The 22,235-nt window shown below is 42.4% G+C and overlaps 1 protein-coding gene across 1 annotated transcript in view; it reads right to left on the bottom strand.

The window, feature by feature from the left end:
* KLHDC8B (kelch domain containing 8B) overlaps positions 1 to 21,931 on the bottom strand; it is a 107,295-nt gene extending 85,364 nt beyond the window's left edge. The window contains exons 1-2 of the mRNA XM_069966807.1: positions 21,834 to 21,931; positions 20,889 to 21,155 (exon numbers count right to left, since the gene is read on the bottom strand). The gene's annotated coding sequence lies outside the window, so the exon portion shown is untranslated. The remainder of the gene's footprint in view (positions 1 to 20,888; positions 21,156 to 21,833) is intronic.
* Between the last annotated feature and the right edge of the window lie 304 nt (positions 21,932 to 22,235).

Below are 22,235 nucleotides of genomic sequence, written 5' to 3'. Positions count from 1 at the left end.
CATGAATTATTAAGATGCCACCACACTCCTTGTAGACTGCTCTTTCATGATCTACCTGGTCTCTGCACTCCGATCGGGACACACAAAGACGGGTTTTATGTGGTTTAAAGGATCATAAAATGAGAAAACTCATCTTCACCCACATCTGAAGGGTCAAGATCCAGGTAAGTGGACCCCCAAGTGGGGCAACACTGACGGAAGCTATGGGTTGGTACAAGGTTCTTTACAAGTAAGACTCTTCCTTGACTAAGACATTTTTGCAGAAGTGAGTTTCCTTGCTGCAATTTGCAGGCTGTTGGATTCTGGATAGGCGTCATGGTTCTAACAACAGTAAATCCATCATCTGTTTCTGTTTGAATTCTGATTATATGGGCATCTGCATTTGATGGATCTTATTCAGTTTGAGTTTGTTTTCTAAATATAGCTTGTGTAAAGACCCAGAATCACCATACACATAACTGCGAAGAGGTAGCAGGTCTGTCAACAGCAACTTGTTGACAGTTTCCAAAAAAAAAAAAAAAAAGTAGTAAATTACACTATCCGTCCTCCCTCCCTAGCTGCACATCTAGCATGGAATATAGCTACTATAATACTGCCCCCTGTGTACAAGAATATATCTACTACAATGCTGCCCCCTATGTACAAGAATATAACTACTATAATACTGCCCCTATGTACAAGAATATAACTACTATAATACTGTCCCTGTGTACAAGAATATATCTACTATAATACCGCCCCTACTGTATGTACAAGAATATAACTACTATAATACTGTCCCTGTGTACAAGAATAAAACTACTATAATACTGCCCCTATGTACAAGAATATAACTACTATAATACTGTCCCTGTGTACAAGAATATATCTACTATAATACCGCCCCTACTGTATGTACAAGAATATAACTACTATAATACTGTCCCTGTGTACAAGAATAAAACTACTATTCTACCTGTAGAGGAATGGAGAGAGGTAAGAGCTTGTTCACACTTGTGTTGCTTGGCTTCCACTTTTTCCGCCGGTGCCGCCTGCGGGGTTCGGGGGGGCCCTTTTGGGTTTGGTCCTGTGACAATGGGGTTGCAGGGCCATTCCGTGGCCCCCCTTCTCTGCTTGCGCACGTTTTGCGGGGATTGTGGTCGCTGACCGGCACAGTGATGTTTTTTGGTTAGGGACTCATGTGTATCAGAAGACCTGCACGTGGTACATGAGGCAATATGGTTTGGCCAAATTATATACTAACTTCTGATGTTGGTTTTAAATGTAGCTGAATAAGCTTTCGTGTCAGCCATGGGTGCGATGTGCAGCCATTTCTGTCTTTTTGGCTTGTGCATATAAAACTACTATAATACTGCTCCTATGTACAAGAATATAACTACTATAATGCTGCCCCCTATGTACAAGAATATATCTGCTATATTACTGCTTCTATGTACAAGAATATAACTACTATAATGCTGCCCCCTGTGTATAAGAATATATCTACTATAATACTGCTCCTATGTACAAGAATATAACTAGTATCATACTGCCTCCTATGTACAAGAATAAAACTATTATAACACTGCCCCGTATGTATAAGAATTTAATTGTTATAAGGGTATGTTACCACTGCAAGATTGTAGAGCAAAATGAAGACAGCAAATAATGATCAAAAACATTTTTCATGTCCATCATTATCAATAGACGGCTGTCACTACGAGCTAAAATCATCACTTGTCTGAACACTGCACATGTGCTGGATCATTAAGGCCCATGTGCAGTGCTCACACAAGTGATGATTAGGAGAAAGCCTGCCCAGGGGCATTCCTAATGATGAGGAGGGCGGATAGGAGGGATGGAGAGGCGTCGCAGGCCTAGGGCACAGACACTTTAGGCCACGCCAATTTGACACAGGGCTGCAAGTTTAAAAGTTGTATTTTATGACAATAACTGCATCACCTGCCGAACGGACCCCAGGACAGATCTTGGATTAAAAGCAGCTATCTTATGGTACAAGCAATTTGGAAGGGAGGGCAGATTGTGGGTACAGAATCGCATTAAATGTCGCTTTACTTATAAATAAGAATATACCTATTATAATCAGACATAGAGAGAGAGGAGCGGCTGCACATCACACCCATGGCTGATACTAATCCCTACGCTAACTCCACACCGTGTCGGCCAGTGACCGCCACCCCCGCAAAGCGTGCACATGCAGGGGAGGGAGGCCAAGGAATGGCCCTGCAACCACCATGTCACAGGACCAGACCCAAAGTGCCCCCCCAAAAAGTCCCAGCCAGCACCACCGGCGAGGAAGGCACTCCCCTTCATAAGACCCACGTGACCCAAATTAGCAGAACACACCTGTGCTCACACGTCAGTACCTCCATGTTTTCCCATTCTGTCTGCAGCAGTGTGGTGAGTGTAATATCATATTCATACTTGTGTCATTTGGGGGTAGCATTCTCCGCCGGCGGTGCCGGCAGGGTTTGTGTGGGGCATTTTGGGTTTGGTCCTGTGACAGTGGGGTTGCAGGGCCATTCCATGGCCTCACTTCCCAGCATGTGCACGCCTTGCGGGGGAGGCAGTCACTGACTGACACGGTACAGAGTTAGCGTAGGGACCCGTGTGAACCAGGATACCTGCACGTGGTAAACGGGGCGTATTGGTTTGATCAAATTGTATACCAAATTCCTGGTGTTTGTTTTTAAAGTAGCTTAGCGGCTTTAGTATCAGCCATAGGTGTGAGGTGCAGCTGCACTCTTCTCTCCATTTCACATACCTACTATAATACTGCCATTTATGTACAAGAATATAACTACTACACTACTGTATCCTAATACTGCTCTATAGGTACAAGTTTAAAATAACACAGCGTTGGCTACCGCCACATGTTGGTGGTGCAGAAGAGCTATTGGCTCGTATCTTCATACCTGGTGGGACTGCCCCATAATCTAACCATTCTGGGCTACTGTCTTCCAGCTTTTCTATACGGTATGCTCAACCTCGGTAGTTGCATCCCCAGAGATTGCACTTTTGTCCTGCTCGGCATCAAAAGCTAGGAGGGGGCTCCTTAGACACTTTGTGGGAGCAGCTAGGGTGGTCATACCCTAGCGGATAAGGCTCCTTTTAGGGTAGAATTCGTTGAACCACTGAACCAGGTTAGAAGAATGAAAGAGTTGGTGGCGGGTGACATGGATAAACACGCTTCCTTTACCCAGACTTTGCTCACGTAGGACACATTCAGTGAGTCTGCTGACTTTCTGAGTTGGCTGCAATGATTGTACATCGTGTGGGGATAGGATCTCCAACCCCCCTTAGGCTTTCCCTTTCCCCCTTCCTTCTTTCTTTTTCTCGTTCTTAGTTTCTCTCTTTTCTGCTTCTTTGTTTCATCTTCTGAAATTATTGCCAACTCCTGTGAGATTATTGCCGACTCCTACACTATGCTTTATTATAAAGAAATGGACGTTATACCTAGAGGGTTCCTTAGGACCAATAAGGTTGTTGCAGGATCGTCCTGCCCTATTTGTGGTTTGCAGCTTTATCTTCTTCTCTCATATCCCTCTGGGTTACCTGCAACTTGTTTGATGTGCTTGGTTGTATACTCTAGACCCTGTATTCCTATATCTTGTATCACTGTACAGGTTTGTCTACCTCTTTAGTTCATTATTATTTGCTTTCAATGAAAAAGATTTAACATAATAATACAGTGTTGTCCCATATATACAAGAATATAACTACTGTAATACTGCCTCCTATGTAAAGAATATAACTACCCCTTATGGACAATAACATGGATAACCACAAGCAATATGTTTATTTTTGTTCAGAGTTGCTTCTTAACACTATGACTACAGTAACTATATGATGTCTATATGGGTAGGAGTCTTCGGTTGGGCTCTGGATGTGCGTCAGTCACTCAGCAGATATAGCTAGAAGTCTGTTTTTATAACAGCTTTGAGGGATAGAAGCCAGCACTTTGCCGGTGATAAAGCACCTATATAAATCATAGATAATTGGCCGTTGTTAGGATTTTCCATCTCATTTGTCTTGAGCAAGTCCAAATTAGGAGCTCTAACAGCTTAAAAGCCCAGAGATATATTATTTACAAGAGCAGTCCATAAAATATAAATGAGGCATTAGAGATGGCGGAGCCCCCACCGGACGCATGCTTTCTGTAAACAGCTGGAGAAAGGGGGGAAATCTTTTAGAGAGTTTTGCATTAATACAGATGCTCACCGCTGAGGCAAATAGGTACATTTATTGAAAGGATTGCATTGAATCCATTACAGGTTTTATTGAATCGATCGCCTGCTGTGAATTATTGCAAAACGGGAGCTAATCAAAAAAAATCAGTGTGATCAGTCAGTTTTATGGTTGAGGCATGCCCCCCCAGCTGTTGTATCAGTATGTATGGTAATTGCTGGTGACAGTCGGATTGTTCATAGCTTTATGTTAGATTACTTGAAATGCCTCGTCAAATTAATTCGATAAATTGACTTCATATACTAGGAGCATTTATGATGAGATATCCTCTAGCCAATAACTGGCACTCACTTTGCACTAACCCGTTTTAACGTATATTGCTTAGGTGGTATCATAGACCGCACAGTGGAAAGGATTGAAGGCGAGGATGTAGCTAAACTTTTTAAAGAAGTGGCAGTGCCACCTGGACTGTGGCACCTTAAGTACATTTAGAGGGCACAAGTATTAGAAATGGCACATGGTGGAGGGCGCCGGGGGCGGACATATTATAGACTTTGCATTGGGGCCCAGGAGTGTTAGGTTTAACCACTAGTTAAAGGTCTACTCCATGACAGCTGTCTATTTTAGAAGGGTTGTCCTACAAAATACAGGATATGTAATGAAGATCCAAGTGCTGGAACCCCCATCAAGGAACAGAGTGAGGTTCTAGGTCCCCATCACATGCATAGGACTTCCAGCCATTAAACACTGATCACCTATTTTGTGGATCAGACAAACTTTTTTTATGAGGTACCCCTTTAAAAGAACATGTCCACCTCTGAAAAGTTTAAATAAAGACATAATATAAAATATTGAGATATTCTTTATCTCATACTGATCCTGAGTTACTGACTGTATTATACTCCAGGGCTGCATTCACAATTTTCATAATTTTTCCTACATTAAATTACTATACAACGCCTGGTGCACAGACAACACTTCCCAGAGTGCAAAGTTCTCCAGCCTCTGACTGGCACCATCTAGAAGACTTGTATATTCAGCACTAGGCCATGTTCACATGGCATAAGACACCGGCTGTTCTATGACCCTATGGCTGGGTCACAGAACAGCCAGTGTTAGAGAAGATCATCCCAGCCGGTACTGCAATACCGGCGGTATGATCTTCATTTCTGATGAAATGGAATGCGGGCGCATCAGTGTGCACCCGCATTCCAATTCACCGCTGCACACAATAAAGCGTGCGACCGAAGCTGCACACTCCATTGTGTGAACTGACATGTCTTGTGCGGCTGCTTTTTATGACACGTCAGTTTTTCGTGTGGCCGGATGGAATACCGGCCGGAGCGTATACTATGTGTATACGCTGTGGACAAGATTCCCTTCATTCAAATTCAACGTATGTTTTGCAAAAATCACGGCCGTTGTTGCAATTTGCAACAAGTGCCATGATTTATGTAAAATATACGTTGTGTGAACATGGCCTATGGCTATAGTCTTGTGTTTCAGGCAGCCTTAGGGCTACATCCAACTTCTTCGTCCACCGGTATCCAAATGCCGCATGCCTGAGGCTCGCTAATCTCTAATATATATGTATTTTTTTGTGTATGTGTGGCGCTGGGGTGTGACCACATTTGTTCCAATCCCCATTTGTACCCTTCCCAATTGGGCTTATTATTTTATGTCTCCCTCTAGTCGGTTACAACTGTTCTAACTCAGCAGGTAAAAAAGGAAACTTTGATGAACTATAACTAAATTACAAAAAGTAAAACTTTTTTTTTATCCAAAATATTATTTTACATTATCCGGCCTCTGAATGAAACCGCTGTTGAGATCAATGCATAGCTCTGAGCTATCTCCGTACAGCAATCTGTTGCCTGCAGCGTATCTGCAGAGACACAGGAAGATATGAATAGCCTACGCCGCCACATCTAGCTGTTTCATGGCTTAATCACAGGGTTTGAATTGCAGCTTGATGGAAGCAGTGACCTCGAGGCGAGGTACAAGACAGTGAGGTCTGCCTCCCAGAGACCCTATAAGGGTCAGCAAAACATCAGAAACAAAAGTTCATCTCCAACTGTCGTTGTCTGAAGACGTGAAAGAACAATGACGCTTCTCGGGAAGAAAATTGCTACAATTATCTCTGTGGGCCCGAGCGGGTGCGCCATTTCTTCAGATATGATGTCCTTTCTGAAATCTCATTATCAATCTACACTGAAGACCATAATAGAAGAGCTTGCCGAATCAATGGATAATAAAAATGAGTAGAATTACAGAAAAAAATAGAGTTTTTTTTTTTCTCGAAAAAATCTTTATGGAGAATAGAGTTGTTAAAATCCCATCCCTATTGTAATGGTGCTGTGACTCTGGCAGAGCATTTCCTGGCAGTATATCAGAGGAGCCGAGCTGAGGTAATCAATTAAAGCAGAGTAAAACGTACATGATGCTTTCAGTTGTAAAGAGGATTAGCTAGAGCCTCGGGTGGATTTAAGGTTTGATGCTACTGATGTATTTCGCTGTCATTGGAATCTGCCAGCTTGGAGATTTTTTTTTGTGTTTCTACCTCAATGGAAAGACCTGTTCTAAGCTAACAATTTTTAAAGGGACTATCTTTTTTTCAAAAACATTCCATCAAAATCGGAAGTGACATTCTTCTCCCATCACAAACAAGTCAAAGGTAATTGGGAACCATACGTGGCTCAGCTCTTCCCAAATGTTAGCGAATGTGACTTAATGGCGGAGCTCTTTCTGTGTAACTGCGCTCCCATGATAGAGCTCTCTTATAACAGAGGAATTTCTTATTGAGCTTTGTGATTGACAGAGGATAAAATATCTTTACATTTGGGAAACTATACACGGTGTAATAAAAAGTCATTCAGAGCTTACTCAAGATTTTTCTTTATAAATTAAGCTGTTTAGTCATCAAATCAAAAAGAGAGGTATTTAATAAAATAAAATAGTATTTCTAGTATTGATCATCTGCCATTTTTGTAATGACTGGAGTCATGGATCCGCTGTACCACCAATTGCGATGGCGTAAGCCGCACCAGGGAGCAGAGTCTAAGGAGACGCTGGTCTTTACCAGTGCCCACCGCAAGGTGGGATGGACTTGCTGTGGCAGACGACCCCCATGTCGCTACCCCTGGCTAGGCTTGCTAACGGCTGCGGGCGAGGTGAAGCTGGGAAAATTTAGGCAGGCCATATGAACACAGTAGGACTCGCGGCTGGAAGCACAGGTAACAGGGACACAACAGGTCTAGAGGCAGGAACCACGGAGAGCTGGGACCACACGCTAAGGGAAGCATGCAGAGGCTCCAACAAAGCAAGGGCGGTACAGGTGCAGGTATTTATAGTGTGCAAGTGATTTGGTGCAAACCAGTCAGGGATGCACTGTCCCTTTAAATTTAAGCGGAGCCAACAAACACACCCTTTAGGAGACAGGGATGCGTGCACCAGCCGGAAGAGAGCCAAGGGAGGGAGGAGGAAGAGGAAGGAGGGAACCGCCGGGCAGAAGGTAACGTGCAGCCACTGTGGGGGGGCCAATTTTTTCCCCAAATGTTGACAGAAATTCAAAGAATGGAGGTTTTGATTCTGGTTGCCATAGCTTGATTTAGGGATATTTATAGATCTCTGTAGTAGCATCTTGTAACTATACTTCACACATGTAATATGGTGTATTTCCCTATGCACAGCTAGGGGAAGACCTGTCAATCAAACCCAGCAGGGAAGAAGCCATCTGGGACCACCAAGATGTAGTCATACCTGGTAATAATAAAGGCGCCTGTCCCTGTTTTATGCTTCCCTTTGCTTAGGCAGCGTAAAAAACCCTGATGGGTTCACTTTAAGAGCCTGCCTATTTTGTGCAGTGATATGAATAGTAAGATGAATTGAAACTTTGTGTTCTTTGCACTATGGATAATTATACTGTGAGATACAAAGTATCGGAATTAGAACAATTGAATGTTTGTTTTTATATAGAAATTGTGTGTTTATTTATTTGTATACCAAGATATATATTTTGTGAGGGGTCATGGACCAGGAAGTTATTTTATGCTGTTTTTCGGTACTGGGATGCTCATGCTTGAGAAAGGCCTGTCTGTATCCTAAGGGCTGAAATGCGTTGCAAAGAAACATATTATTGGAATAATATGTGTGCAGCACTTTGCTCATTGCCATGGGCTATATGCCATTCATACCTGATTACGATCTTACCTGTGCTGATCCACACAAGGAGATTTCTGGTCCACCAGCTCTGGCAGGACAACTTTCTGCATAGATCAGTATAGTTACAGAAATGCTAACTTTATCATTTTTTATGGTTTAGTTTTCTTTAATTGCCACATTCCACAACAATATTATTTTAATTGTTCTGTCAAAATAGTAAAGAGGCTTGTTTTTTGCTGGATGGGTATTTTTTCACCACTTCTTTAGGTTAAATTGGGGAAAGAAAAAAAATCTTCAATGTTTTTGCATTGTTTTCATGCCATGCACAGTTTAAAGGGTTAGTCTAGCAAATGAAAACATATCCCCAACCCACAGGATAGGTTATAAGTGTCTGATTTTGAGGGGTATGACCCCTAAGATGGTGTGCATGCCAACCAGCTGCTCCATTCAGACAGGAGAATCAGGTCCCAATTCTTGATGTTGCTGGGGCTCTGGAGGTCAGACTCCCCAAAGTTCATCTTTTTTTTTTTTGTCTTAACATTACTATTGACTATGGATAATGGATCCTTTGTAAGGGATAATCAGGACACAAAGTTGTTATATATTGCTGATTCTCCAAAGAAAATAATAATAAAAAAAAACAACATACAAACTCCCTCAGGGGTCCTCCTGTAATGTCTTTACGTCCCTATAGGGGACATGTTCAGACGCTGTATGAGACTGGCCGTTCCGTAACCCGACTGGTCACAGAACGTCGGGTCTCAGAAAATATCATCCCGGCATCCTTGCGCGCCCGCATCAGAAATCTCCACTGCACACAATGAAGCGTGCGGCCGGAGCCGCACGCTCCATAGTTTGAACTGACAGGGTTTTCTGTGTCCGCTATTCATCGAATAGCAGCTGCAGAAAACTGGCATGTCAGATTCTCGCTGCGCCGCTAGGGATCCCGGACGGAGTGTATGACCTGTGTATACACTCCGGCTGGGATTCCCTCAGCCTACAGCACTACGTAAGTACCACAGAAATCCTGGCCGTTGTTACCGCAGAACTTACGTTGTGTGAACATAGCCATCATAATGATATCATAATATTAACCTATAACCTATCTCTACAGCTGCCACGTCTTACGTCATATCTGTATCTATCTATACCGAGACCACTGACATTAGTGAGGGGACAGACATCTATAACCCAAGTACAGGGTCAGTCCCTCCAGACGTTTGGGGACGCCTACACCAGGGGGTCCCTCCTTAGAAATAGGCAGGGTTCAACAGGGGTGACCTATCCTCTATCTCCAACCCTTGCTAAATAATCATACTAGTATCTACTTTATTTGTATATATTTGTGTTTGAAGTCTACTCACTTGTATATATGTCAATAAACACACACTATAAGAAGCATTATAGTGATTCAACCACAGTCCCACTTCTTGGTTTATTCTATTCCCAATGTAACATGAACAGCATGACCTTCCTTGAGAAAATGTCATCTCATATAAGGCAGGAATCACTGGTTGGCTCCTATTTGGGGTCACCATTGTGTAAGTGTGAAGCTTTGTCTTCTGGACACAATCGGAGAAGACTGACAGACGCAGAAGGTTCTCAGACACACATTAAAGTGTCATGAAGTTGCCTTGAGCCAGGTAGTAACCCAAGCTCAGGGCATTGTCCTTCTCAAATGAAGACGAGATTACACAGGCGAATCTTGTTTTTCTATGAGACCCTTATTCGATTTCCTTTAAGTGCTTAAAACTTAGTCAACTGGAACCTCTGTGCATGTATTATTATAGCGCTACTATATGGATACTGATGAGGTGTGATAGACCAATCGATCGATCAATAGATAGATAGACAAGATTCAGCTACAGTATCTTTCTATGGCGTTACAAAAAAACTGGGGTCCTTCCTCCTCATCTATAGCAGCAAATGCAATGAGGGCATAAATTACTATTTTATTCTCCAGTGTATCTCATATATCTTTTCCTTCTTTATGTGATTTTCCAACTTATATTCTAATATGTTCAATGGTCTATGCTAGATGTAATGAGTAGATGTTGATTTGGTTTCTATTTTCACATATATATTTGGCTACTTCCATACAGAAGATGAGTATATCAAGTATAAGCACAAGCCAAGTCATAGACAGAGGATAGAAATGTAATTGGTGGTCATGATTCTAGGATCTTATGAGATCACCTGCTATACAGTAGCTACAATAGATTTGTACAGAGATATTGTCTTTACCTACATCCAAGCGTGAATCTCTGCTGAGGTATTATGGAAATATAAAGGAACAGAAAATCCACTTAATAAAATGTTCAGCCAGCTGGAACGCGACAGGGAGAACTGTCAGAACGTTGTCCAGGACTTGCAAAATCATTTCAAGCAAATAGAGGCTGAACCTTCAGCTACATCAACCTGACAGTCTGCTTATCTGTACACCAAGGTTTCCAGGGATTAGACAGCAGTAAGCACATGTCGCCTCCACCCTCACAGCTGTAGGCTGCTTTTATACAGGATTAGCCAAGTGTATTTGGACCCTTTGGACATCAGTCACAGAGGCCCCTGTCTACTCCACAACAACCATAGAGCATACAAACCAGACTGCCATGGGCCCTTGGGCTACAGTCTGTCATCAGAAGTGTCAAGGCCCAATGCAGACAAATTGTCATGGCCTTCTGTATTTCCATCCTTCATCTTGGACCCTATTGTCTACTTCTGGTGGATGTCTAAAGCAATTGCATACATTTATACTGGTGGTATAGGAGCCTGGAAGGGAAGATGCAGCAGAAGCCTAGATACTTATAATGGTCACAGTGGGGTATAGCCCAATGGCCTAGCTGTATGGCCCTATATTAAAGGGTTACTCCGGCGAAAGTGTTTTCTTTCATATAAACTGGCTTCAGAAAGTTATATAGATTTGTAATTTATTTCTATTTAAATTCTCAAGTTTCCCATACTTATCAGCTGCTGTATGCCCTGTAGAAGTGGTTGATTCTTTCCAGTCTGACAATAGTTCTCAGGAACTATCCACAGAGCGAAAGGTTTTCTATGAGGATTTGCTACTGCTCTGGACAGTTCCTGTCTCGGACAGAGATGTCAGTAAAGAGCACTGTGTCAGTGTCAGAAGCGCCGACGGTGTCCCTGATAATAATCAGCCCAGCTGGTTGCTAGATGCGTGTCGGCGGTTTCCCTAGTTACTATGCCGTGGCCAGGGCCGCACTGCTCCCTGGCCGGGCGTTCAGGTGTACAGGTGTGCCAGTCAGCTTTGAATTCTGCAGGAGGTTGTAGTCCCAGGCCCCAATCAGTCCTGGGGCTGGGACTTCACCTCCCAGATAAGCCTGTTTATTCCCCCATCCCCCGCCTGCGATACAGCCTCAGTTCCTCAGTGTTTTCTTGACCTAGCGTTCCTTCAGATTGTTATCCTGGTTCTTACATTTTGGCTTTGACTTTTGACTACGTTTTGGTACTGTGCTGACCGATTGTTGCTGACTTGGATTTCTGACCACGTATTATTATGTTTGTCTGTCAAACCTACTATGTTTTGTGTCACACCTGTGCAGGCGAGGGACTGACGCCCAGTCATCCGCTGCCGTTTAGGGCATTCAGGGTAAACAGGCAGGGTCAGCGGGTGTGTGCCAGTGCTAGAGCATTACCTGTCTCATGTCCTCCTGTACCCTGGACCTAACAGTCAGACTGGAAAGAATACACCACTTTCTGCAGGACATACAGTAGCTGATAAGTACTGTAGAAGACTAGAAGACTACAGATCAATAAAACTTTCTGATACCAGTTGATTTGAAAGAAATACGTTTTTGGCTGGCGTACCCCTTTAACGTATGCCCCTGGAAGCAAATACAATACAAACATTGCCCATAGCTATAAATCACAGAGATTTATAGAAAGCTGAACATTTATTGGCTGACAACCAGTAATCTTTACAAAAGGGAATGCAAGGAAGACACAGGTGGTTTCTCCCCTGCAAGCCTAACACGTGCCCCTGACAAAGGAATAGACATTACAACATCATATCGATGGCATATAGGTTCAGGATTTCAGGAATTCATATTCCAAATATCCTCCCTTATAATATATACATACTGGGGGACTAGAGATGAGCGAACCGGGTTCGGGTTCGAGTATTCGGTATTTGATTAGCTGGGGCTGCTGAACTTGGATAAAGCTCTAATGTTGTCTGGAAAACATGGATACAGCCAATGACTATATCCATGGTTTCCACATAGCCTTAGGGCTTTATCCAAGTACAGCAGCCACCGCTAAACAAATGCCGAAAGTTCGGGTTCGGATCGACTCGAGCATGCTCCAGGTTCGCTCATCTCTAAGGGGGACATTTTTGAAGTCCGGCGTTTTTTACACCGGGCTTACAAATGTCCCCGCAGCTCCGAAGCTCAGAGGATTTATGTAAAGGCGCGCTGCCTCTACATAAATCCCAATCGCACGGAGCCTCTTCGATCAAACATTTTAAACCTAGGTTTCAGTGTCCTTTTTCCACCAGAAAAAAATGATAAATGCAGCGCACGCAGAGACCGCGCCCCCTCTGCGTGCTGCCACACACCCCTCTCCGCCCCACCGACAAAGGTGGCGCAGATGGGGCAGATGCGAACAAAATATTCACAAAAATACCCTTTGCGAATATTTTTACGCCAATCTGCCCCATCTGCGCCAAAAAAGGCATTTTCGCCTTTTGATACATGTTCCCCACTGTCTCCAGTAGAAAACTAAAAGATAAGCAGATGCCTTGTACAATATAGTAGCAATGTTCTGATGATAATGGTCAGGTTGGCAGGAGATCCAGTCTGGGAATATTGCTGAGATGCGGCACGATGACAGCCGAGCATCTGATGCCTCACTCCCCGCTGAATGGAGCAGATGAGTTTATGATTTGTTTATTAGAAAAATCTCAAAGGCCTTAAAGGTCGGGGAAGAGCACAGATGATGCTGCCATTTGTATCAATAAATCATTCCACCATACAGCACACATAAATAACATTTCTATACTGTATACAAAGAAAACTCGACCCCCCCCCAAAAAAAAAAAAAAAATAAAAATAAAACAGTCCAGTAGTGTGTCCTTGTACACAACAGTGCACTCCCTCTCCATGAGCCATGCAGCAATATAATCTGATCTAGGGTAGAAAAGTGACGCTCCAAATCCCCTTTAAAAATGGTAAAATAAAGACTCCCTACAACCACCACTAGGGGGGGTTATAATAAAATAAAGATTCTGTTTGAATGAATCCATTCCACACCAGGTGTAAGTAGTGGTAGTACCTGTTCTTTATATAATCTAATTTGTCATCCACACCTGGTTATATTGTAGATTCAAAGGTGCCAGAAAAATTGCATATAAACTGCCCTGTGTAAGAGCAGCCTTCTTACTTCTGATCAATTGCTGTAAAATAATGGAATTTTTGCTGCACTTCTGCTGTATTTGCACATTTGCAGTCTTGTTGCATGTGTATTACATTACCAGGCTTCATCGGATTGTTTAGGACAAAAACACCAGTGATGAAGACTGGTAATGTTACTCATATGGCACAGCCCAGCCAGTCAACTTAAGGTCCCCAAACATCTTTAATAACTGAAGACAAGTGATCATTCAGCTGTCAGTTATCTCTCCTGTCCGTCCTCCTCACACACAGGAACGTTCGGCATAGCTGAGCGATCCTGTGTTCTCTATGGGGAGGATTAAGCCTCAGGCAGAACGCTCTCACTGCAGCTTATCTCTCCCACAACAAAGGGGTTTGGCAGTTATTTTCCATCACTCCCGACCCCGATCTCCATCATCTCCAACTCCAGCATCATCTGTTGATGGTCAGTCGTGAGAGCCTCATATACCTTATATTGACAGCCATGAGTGGTGGCTATAGCTGACTAAAGTCTAAGGTGTATGGGGACCTTTAGACTAGATAGCGGAGATCACATAAATTATTATGTTGAGAATGAAATTGTAGATGTGTGAACACAGGTTTATTGGGGTTGTGTCGTATAACGTACCGTACACCGTGTTTCCTTCACCAGGATAGGTTGCTTTTGGATACCAGCAAACAAAGGGGTTGATACAGAATGTAACTATTGTTATTATTATTATTTGCTGGAACCATAGTAATGGAGTTATTCCTCAGACCACACAGCCCACCAGCCTTCCTGTTTATTTCCCAGCAGGAGTTTCTTTGATGATATTCTTTCTGTTTTCATAGGAAGATAAAAGTCTCAGTGTGTTTTTTTAATTTACAGCATCAAAAAGCATTACTCGCCTTTTACAACAAAGACAATGCTCGCTTCCAATCTGTTACTTTCTGTGACGCTCCCCATCTTCCAGGAATTACATAGAGCTTCATTATAATTAACATCTCCTTCACACAGTTGAACTATTGGTGACATTGCAGCCTGTGTATTCACTAGACGCCGCTGGTCATTGGCTAAGGCTGCCTACACGTTTTAGGGTTTCTGCCAGCAGACTGCATCTGATGTGTATAGATGCCAGCAGACATTGCCAGCTGCCTATTCCTCGGACATCTTTTGCTTTTGCTTCAAAGAGGCCTATCTGTTTCTATGTGTATGTGGACTGCCTGCTCTTCCCGATATCTCACATCCTGGGAAACAAAGTTAGGTGAACTTTTTTTTTCAACGAATTAAATCCTATAGATTTTGAGGGATAAGCTGAACCAGATGTGTCTGCGGCCACTTATTGAACTTAAAAAAAATAATGGGTATGCCACATAACCATGGTTATGGTCCACTCCTGTAAATCTAAAACAAAATAAAAAAGCAACAACTTTGCAAATAGTCTTGCTTAAAAATATCCTAATGTTCTGTGCACACAACTCCTATACGGACATATGTGTCTCCGTGGTTACAGACAACAAACAAACCTTATAAGTAGTCTGATTCAGCAGAGTTGGATATTTCTTCCATCTCTACACTCTTTTACAGTCTATAGATCACTGTCACTTACAAAAAAACATGATATCAGTACTATTATCTACTACTATCAATAGATATGACTGTTAGAAGCAGTCAGCCACGCACTTCACTACCAAGCACACTGCATTGCTCCGATAGGCATTACTGACTTGATGGATAATGAAGCCCGCAAGTGTGATTGAGCATCGAGCTGGGAAATAGATTGCATAGCCGTGCGCTTCCTTTGGTTATATCTTGCAATTAGTAGCAGTCTCTGAGAACCTGACTGATTAAAACTTTTGACATATCTGTGTAACATAGAAAAGCAAAAATTTACAGCACCCCTATGCCTCTGTTCACACTGTAGGTTGCACGCTGCATGTGGCTTAAGTACAGACCAAAAAACAGAAATTGCAACAGTAACCTATAGGTGCAAGTGCTTACCGTACATATTACCCCTGGCATGCACACAATAAAAACCTGCCCTGTAGATATAAAAAAAATGAGGATCTTAGCAAACTAGTTGATCAGAAACCATGTCTCTGCGAACACCTTAATGTGATGACATGGTACACGCTCTTTGCTAAGATCCTCATTTTTTAATATCTATAGAGCAGGTTTTTATCATGTGTATGCCGGAGGAGTATGTAGGGTAAGCACTTGCACCTGTAGGTTGCTGTTGCACATTCTGTTTTTATATAACTGTGTAAAATGTCAAAAGTGTTCTTTAAGTAACAGTAAGACTTTTAGAATAAACAGAGGTCTGAGCAACTTTCCACTTGCAGGCAAATATGATTGTAAGTTTAGAATAAAATGGAACTCCACTGCTCTCTGTTATCAGCCATCAATGTGTACAAAGGCGGACTGTAGCATTGATCAATGATATCCTGTCACCCATGATCACCGCCTTATTTCCAGGGCTGGAAATCTTAAGTGTTTGTATGTTTTTTTGTAGGCAGACATTCATATACAGGCTGTAATCTTTCATATGGCAGCGTATTGATGGCACACGACAAGTGACAACACTAGTTGAGTTATATTATAAGCAGAACTGACATCTCTTTCAATACACAGAGATAACGTAATATTCACTGGAAGGAAGCCAGTCCCTTCCATTTCATCGCTCATACATCTCTCAAGAGGTAAACATAAAGCTTGCATGCCAAATTTTAGATAGATAGGAGATAGATAGATCGATAGCAGAAAGAGAAAAGCTGCACATCCAAAAGTGTGTGGCGGGTGCTGAATGAATTAAGTCCCCAGGCTAGGGATTCCCAAAGTATGTAGCAAAGAGTCCACAGCACACCAGCTCAGGTGGTAAAAAGTGTAAACTTACTCCAAAAAAGTGTACAAAAACAGGAAATGGTTTTGTGAGAAAATCGAAATGCCGCATCTCCTGTTTTTTGTACACTTTTTTGGAATAAATTTACACTTTTTTACTACCTGAGCTGGTGTGCCGTGGACTCTTCGCTACATAGATAGATAATCAAAGAATAATTCAGCAGCACTCCTTAGATGACGGTGGTGCCAGTGGATCTTGCCTTGACCAAAGGCTCAGGTAACTATATACAGGATAATCCACAGCACTTAAAGGTAATGCTTGAAAATGGCAAAGACTGTTCGCTGAAACGTTGCTCCAGTATCTTGTGTATGCTGCACCTTTGTTATTTGTATGGATTGACACGTTTTTTTCACATGGAATAAATTCACAATATTTTCATTGTTAGCTTTGAGTGCTGTGGATTATTCTTTATATAGATAGATAGATGCCCCCCAAGCAGTGCCAGACACAAATCCCTTATAACCGTGTTAACCACAGTTTCCTATACAGTATCAGACATAATGTCCCCCAAACTGAACTTTGTATAGGTGGCTGAGAGGATGAATGGGAAAGGGAAGTGACAACTGCTCTGAGCGCATTACTCAGAATCACCTTCCAAGACCAATCAGCCATAGCAAGCAAGTAGAACATTTCCCCTCCTCCAGCACCGCTGCTATAATACTACTCTCAGAGAAGTGCTAGTTGACTTATTGTATCTGGTTTAAATTGTCCTTTAAAAGGAATGTTTCATAAGAAAATGACCTATTGCTTATGCAAGAATTTTATTAAGAAGTTTTGCTAATTTTCCTTTCTTATTTCCATTTTACTATCTATATTATGGAATAATCCTGAAATTTAGCCGTTTTCTTTCTGACCACTAAACCTAAAACTAAGCTGACACTTTCTGTCCTGTATCATCACAGACAGTAGAACAATGAAAAGTGACACCTGTATACAGATAAGATGGCATCAGGCCATTCACATTGGGTGATGATCAGAGCTCCCCATCTCCCCATCCCCAATGCACAATGACCTCTGCACATGTCACAGAGAATGGATAAGAAACTCTTCCACAAAAATAAATAGGGTCCCCTCCAGTCTGCTGTGTCTATGCCCATAGGCCTTGCTGTAAAGCACATCCCTAAATGTCTCCAGCTTCGGTGTTTCGGTGTCTAACTCCTATTGGTAAAATACAAAAATCTTTTTTTTACTTTTTAAAATTAAACTTTTCAAAAGAATATATAACCACCCTCCCATACTGACAGCCTACCACTGAAAACCACAATAACCTGTATTATAGCAAAATAACTTATTGTTAGGAGCCTAGAATAAAGTGCCAGGTACCGCATAACCTTAATGAAGTTTGGGACCTGGACTTTTCTTTTTAAGCTCTGTTCCCGTTACCGTGAGCATAAGGGGGAAAATAATGGGATACGGATAATAGGGAACTGCACCTGGAATTTCCAGTGTTTAAAGTGTCCAGGTCCCGTCTGCAATTTAGAAATGCCAGTGCCAGCTACAGCCGCCAAGCTGTGTAAGAGTGCACCCAAGGTTGTGACCACTTGAGAAAGAAAGAAAATAAAAGTAGAAAGTCACTGGGTCCATAAAACTGTTTCTTGTAAGACAAAGTGGTTTGTCAGCCAAGATATGCACCACTACAAATCCTGTATGCCCTCCTAGTTGTCATCTTGGATTATCAGGACTCCATGTACCAGCCTTCTTAGCTAGTCTGAGCTCTAGTGTTTACAGGCTTCCTGTGACTGTATTAGAAGTTGTGGAATGCTTTGTCATTTAAAGTTATAGCTTACAGATTGTTTTTTGGGTCTCCTCTAGAGTTGGCAAAACTACAAGTATCAGTATGCAAGTATCAGCTGTGTCACCACACATTATTTTCTTTAATGGGAATTGAGCTGCAGTAACTCATCACAGCCACTATACTATGTATGGCGCTGTCTTCTTCCTGCTCACTGTGTATGTGGGTGTTGCAGCTTGGATTGGTGGAGGTGCCAGGTATCACTCTTTGGAAATTGTTGACCTAACCTTAAGATAGGTCATTAATGACAATGTCATGGAAAACCCTTTTAAATTATGACCCCGTTATGGTTGTTTGAAGCTGGCCTTAGTCAGTTTACGTGTAATGATGAGTAGCTCTGGTTGTACCAGATATGTCTTATTGCTGAGCTAAAGGTCACTGTCTGCACTGACAAAACAGGATATACAATGGAAACAACATCGCTGCTGTTGCCTATAAAGCAAGTGACTGCCCATCCCCCACACCATCCACTTTCATGCTTTAGCAATTATGACCCTTCCTCACCTGTTGAAAAATAATCTCATATAAGGACAAAGCTGCAAGTTCCTATACAAAATACTGGGATCTGAGGGCCAAATCTATCAGGTCTCACCTCAAACCTCTTCTGGAACAGGAATGTTCAGACCGCAATGGTCCTGTGGGTACCAGGATTATTGACAGCTTTATGTTAATGTGGGTTTCCATCACAGCAATGATAATAATCCTCCTTGTGTATATCCAGCAGCGGATCTAAACAATACATAATATATAGGATAATGTACTGGGGATTCTAAGATTACAAGTCCCCGGGACAATATAAAAGCTTGGAAGCCAAGGTGACCTCTATCACTATAATATATGGTAGGAGTTATATTATTGCTTGTAATACACACCCCAGCTGCTGCAGAACCTCTTTTTTGAAGAGGTAGCAGTATATTATATCATATTAGTCATTGAAAGAATAACTAGAATATTCTGGTTTATTGTTAAAAGAAGGTGTGCAGCAGCTTAGGCTAAAACTACTGTGTCAGCCATGATGCCTCAATAACAGTGCCATCCACTGATCCCCCATGACAGTGTCAGCCAGTTCCTCATACAGTGCCAGCCACAATGCATTAGAGTGCCCTATAACATAGCAAGTAACAATGGATCATGAAGGGTGAGCCATAATGCCTCTAGCACAGTCCCAAGCCCAATAAAACACCTGCCTCAATGCACCCTAACAATGTCCAGCCACAATGAGCCATATAGTGCCCGTCCTATATCGCAGTACCCAGACATCCTGCCTGCTTAATATACCACTAAAACTAGAATGGCCTGCATTATAATAAATGATGGCCTTGGCGATCTTACCACATGCAGAAATGTAAGAAAATAAAAGCAGAAGATCACTTAGTCCATGAGATTGTAAGTCCCATATGCCCTCCCAGTCAGTTCTATTGGGTACAGCCAAGGCACCCTGGACTGTCAGGACTACAAGTCTCAGCATTCTTACCTAGTCTGTGGTCTATAGAGTCACTTTCTGTGAGGTTGTAGAACTACAATTATCTGCACGCTTTGTTCTATCCATCATAGGTTTGTTTCCTATGACTCTGTGGAAGTTACAGAACTATAAGTATCAGCTATACTAGCCTCCATACTATAAAACAAAAGAAGGCCATTATTGACAGGAGGTAGTAGGACTACAAGTATCAGTAATCTTTGCTATCTGAGAATAACAAATCCCAGGTACGTTAACTGTAACCAGATGTGTGTAGATTAAAGGCATGTATCTGATGACCCACAAAGAACTACAAGTGTCAGCATGCGTAGTTAGCCAGATAAGTGTGGATTAGAAGCATGCATCCCACAACCCACAGAGATTGAAGAACTATAAGTGTCAGCAGCATGTGTAGTTAGCCAGATGTGTGTAGATTAAAGGCATGCATCTGATGACCCACAAAGACCGAAGAACTACAAATATCAGCATGCATAGTCAGCCAGATGTCTGTAGATAAAAGGCATGCACCCAACAACCCATAGAAATTGATGAACTATAAGTGTCAGCATGCTATAATAATGCAATTGTGGAACTACAATCATCAGCAAGCCACGGTCACCGATTTCCTATAAATCATATAAAGCATTGCTCTTACCAATCGGAACAAGCATAAAAGCTTTTATTCTATCTGGAACCATATACCACATTCACAACTAAGTCTCTGTGGGCATAATATGGGGGAACCAATGCCAGTTGTACAAAATCCAAAATGGTGCAAGAACCGTGCAACCCGTTACTTTCCTGGTGAATTCTCTCTGGTTGTGCTTATGGTGGACGCTCTATATTCCAGGAGTTGTGCAGATGCTCCTCAGCTTCTTTACGCTCATTGCTCTTATGTTGGGATTACATAAGCCTTCTCCTGTACCAGCTGCACCACACAGGGACTGGTAAGGTCCGGACATTGGCATTGCCCACCTCTACTCATACTCCCCTTAAGAAATGAAACAAGAAGCTCTTACCTTGAGTGATTCCTGTCCCCTGAGTGCCAGCACTTTGGAGATCACTTGGAAATGAAGAAGTTCTTTCCCCAGATGGGGGGCAGAGTCCTAGAGGATGGCTGGAGGGGCTGCTGCTATGGCTGTAGTGCTGATTCCATGGAGGGTGACAGGGAGATGAGACTCCATCCAGCATGTTGTGCCTCCGCTGCTTTTCACGTTTTATCTGACTCTCTGTTCCTCCTCCTTCCCCCACCTCTTTCTCTCGCTCTCTCTCGTTCTCTCCCGTCCCTGCCAGCCAAATGAAGAAGAAGACCGAAAACATTCTCCATAGAAAACTCCCACCGGATTAAATTCTATTATTTTTTTTTACTCACTTTGATATTTAAAGGGCATTTACCCCTTAAATAAAAAAGCAAATCCTGTTATATTGGAGCTTTGAGTCGCCTTTGGTTTATCAGTTTCTTGGTTACATCCGTCTCTGGGAAAGCTGGGTGACAAACACACATGCCATCATTAGACTGAGCGTTTCTGAACTCCTAACTGGCTAACCTCTGCTGCGTAACTGGATATGTTTGACATTCAGGTGCCTATGAAAGTTGGGTGACAACTAATATGTCCATCACTACGAGGCTTTTACTTAGCTTTCCCAGGACCCTGAATGGCAACCTGCCTAGTGATTCAGTAACATATAATACAAATGCAAAAATGCACCTGCATGCATGGGAAGCTGGCCTGTTGACGTTCAGGTGTCTGGAAAAGCTGAGTGACAACCTATTTTATGCTGTTCTTCCCCGGGGTAAATCTTTGAGACACAATGCATGATAATAATGACCTATTTCAGTTCTATTACTATGGTTACTGTCACCCAGCTTTCCCAGACTACTAAATAATGTACTTAGTTTTGCAGCAACAAAAATGCAGTACATTATATTATCATGTTACTAGACAATGATGCCAATCTCATACCTAGAAAAGGTGGGTACCATCCATTCGAAAGCCAGGCTGATTTTGCTGCTGATCGTCACCCAGCTTTCCTGGGAGACGATATATTGAAGAAGCTGATGACTGTGGTGGTCACTTGTGGTGACTGCAGGGATATAATACAGTCCTGTGACTAGTAATAAAAGTTTACTTACCCAGCACATTTATAGGAACGTGACGCTTACTCCACATTTAGAGGCTTAAAAAAACCAGACAAGGACACAGCAAGGAGAAATGTTTCCACGGATGCTAAACTTAAGACGGTCCCTGAGGGAAGCTGGAATTTACTCATTAACAATACAAGCCGTAAACTGAATCTCCTATAGAAGAAAACTTCCTCACCTCCCTTCTCTAAAACTTTAAGTCATCTTGGTCTTTTACACAAGT

The sequence above is a fragment of the Dendropsophus ebraccatus genome, chromosome 4, assembly GCF_027789765.1.
Source record: "Dendropsophus ebraccatus isolate aDenEbr1 chromosome 4, aDenEbr1.pat, whole genome shotgun sequence".
NCBI classification, from domain to species: Eukaryota; Metazoa; Chordata; class Amphibia; order Anura; family Hylidae; genus Dendropsophus; species Dendropsophus ebraccatus.
This window is presented reverse-complemented; position numbering and strand designations above follow the sequence as displayed.